Source organism: Berghia stephanieae, chromosome 2, assembly GCF_034508935.2.
Source record: "Berghia stephanieae isolate SIO BIC M18660-M18661 chromosome 2, UCSD_Bste_1.3, whole genome shotgun sequence".
In the NCBI taxonomy this organism is placed as follows: domain Eukaryota; kingdom Metazoa; phylum Mollusca; class Gastropoda; order Nudibranchia; family Aeolidiidae; genus Berghia; species Berghia stephanieae.
Genome location: NC_088361.1, coordinates 67,093,595 through 67,096,475, shown reverse-complemented (window position 1 = coordinate 67,096,475; position 2,881 = coordinate 67,093,595). Strand labels below are relative to the sequence as shown.

The 2,881-nt window shown below is 28.8% G+C and overlaps 1 protein-coding gene across 1 annotated transcript in view; it reads right to left on the bottom strand.

Moving 5' to 3' along the window:
• Window positions 1-2,299: 2,299 nt before the first annotated feature.
• LOC144965376 (uncharacterized) overlaps window positions 2,300-2,881 on the bottom strand; it is a 28,527-nt gene continuing 27,945 nt past the window's right edge. The window contains exon 4 of the mRNA XM_078900642.1: window positions 2,300-2,881. This exon is cut by the window's right edge and continues 1,703 nt beyond it. The gene's annotated coding sequence lies outside the window, so the exon portion shown is untranslated.

Below are 2,881 nucleotides of genomic sequence, written 5' to 3'. Positions count from 1 at the left end.
CATTTTTTTTGTTTGACATTTGACACTCTTTTTGTAGGGAGAGAGAATATCGAGTAAACAATATCGTAATATGCATTGCTATTTGCTACTTACGTTAACGCAGAGAGCAGAGAGAAATGAAATATGAAATGTTTTCAAAATAAGGTTAGTTCCATTGCAATCATAATAAATTATCAAGATTATGCAAGAGTAAATTCTGTTGTCTGCTAACAATAAAAATCATTCTTAGAATTGATTTCAACACACTTACTATTTTTATCGGATAATATTTCCATAATTTTGTTTATATTTTTTTATATTCCTTTTGATACGAAATATTAATCCGCCTTTAATAGATTTCAAGTTGAAATTAAAGTGTTTATAGCATCAGGAATTATAACTGTTATTTCTTACCGTATCGTATCGGAACGTGTCGTTTAAGAGCTATTAGGCTTAAATACTCTAAAATGCTCTGTGAAATGTTCATGCATAGATAAAAATGTTCAAAATTATATAAGCAACATTCGCGGTTAATTTAACACTTTCAAATTATTAAATATCTAATACACATACGTGTCATAGTCAATATTCGTAGTAATATTTTCGCTATTGACATTACTTTCGACCGTTTGAAAACCATACATTGTAATGTGACCCATTGACGACATCTGGCACCGTGGCATAGGGAAGAAGATGCCAAATCGTTGGTTGAAACTTGAAATAATAATGACAAATACAACATCTAGACTTTTGCAGATATGGAAACAACTTTCACTCTCACCAAGAAAATGTACACTTTAGGCCAAATTGCCATATTTATGGATTCCCACTTCAGCATATTATAATCTACACCAACATAAATAATAAATAAATAAGTAAATAAATAATAATAATAATAATAATAATAATAATAATAATAATAATAATAATAATAATAATAATAATAATAATGATAATGATAATAATAATAATAATAATAATAATAATAATAATAATAATTATTATTATTATTATTATTATTATTATTATTATTATTATTATTATTATTATTATTATTATTATAATGCGTAATTTCTATAGCGCTCCACCAAAAGTTCTCGGAAGCGCTAAAACATAAACAGAAATATATTTCGACAAATTCTTTAATGATTTGTTCTCACCACGTTATATATATATATATATATATATATATATATATATATATATATATATATATATATATATATATATATATAACGTGGTGAGAACAAATCATTAAAGAATTTGTCGAGCAGCCCACGTGGTTCCAGCTAATTCACCTCAATCATATATATATATATATATATATATATATATATATGTGTGTGTGTGTGTGTGTGTGTGTGTGTGTGTTTATGTGTCGGGGTGTCTGGGTGTCTGAATATACGATATATACACCAATACACACTTATATTTCACAAGTTGATGTTGAAATGATTATTAAATTTATCATAGTAAAATAAAATTCATGAATGTCATCGTTAATGATACCACTCTGCAACTGTAATATTATATGCAATAATTATTATCACTAGAATAAGTTATGTTCAGCCTTACACTATCAAAACAAAAATAATTTAATGGCAATATAATGATTTTTCCATGCAGTAAATAACACCTGAAAGGTGCAAGACTGAACACCATTGCTGTGAATAGCTTTTAATGTGTAAAACAGCAATAAATATAATATAGATAGTATGCAGATGACGTCACTCAGGCCTTTGTTATTGTTTTTGCCATCCGCGTTTGTGAGTTGTTCTCACTAAACTATATTAACCAGACTATAAAAGTTCATGGTTACACAGAGTTTGTGTGTTCGTCCGTTATACTTCCGGATGGCAATGTTGTGAACTCCTTGGCCAAGCGCATTCTATCTATAGGGTAGAAAAGCGTGGTGTGTGTAGTGGAATTTGTGTCAAACTCTGCTATTTGCCAAGTTAGTAATACTTGTGAATTACAATAACAACCATTTCCTTGTTTTAGGGAACCGTCTTTTTAAAATACGTTTTCCTGAAGAACGAGGAAGAATCCGCCAGCAACTTAAAGTACATTTTTGTTTATAATAGTTTATGATAAATAATTTTACATAGCATACGTGATTTTCAACGTATTATATCATTATCTCACAATTATTTTGAAGTTAGTTGATACATGTGCAGCATGGGGTTGTAAAAATTCTAATTGTATCCTAATTTCACTTTTTGATAAATATAAATAAATAAAATTAAGGACGACCGATGTGGGGTTTTTTTGTATGCAGTATTTTTGACATAATTTACTTTTAGTTTTATATCTTTCTTCATTTCTTTTTTTTTCACATCGTTGAATTGCCACATCCATAGGTCGTGATAAATGGAATGTATTTTAGGCATTTCAGACCAAATGAAGGAACAAAAACTCTAAATGTATTTTGAACGTATAATACTCGTATGTGTAATATTCTATCAGTTAACAAAAAACAAATGTTTTCACATGATCTCTTATTATCAAGTCATCGATTGAAATAACCAAACCAAAAATCTGGTTAATACATTAGGTATAAACAGAACAGTTCTTTGTCTATCTTATTATTCAACTTATTCTTTATAGGAAAATTTAATAAGGCACGGAGATTCTAAAATCGATCTTCACAATACTTTGTGTTTGGACGTGAAAGAGTACAAAAGAGCATAAATTAATACCATGTTTATTACCGTTTGTACTCTGTATAGCCACCTGGAACAACTACAAAAGACATCTAACTTCTACTCCGTAGCACGAGACCGAAGGGCTATTTGAGTTCAACAGGTCGCTGGTTCGGATAAGTAAGTTAGTAAAAATAAAAATGAGCTTTAAAAAAATGAGCTGACCAACAGCAACACGTAACATGTAGAACGAGACATGA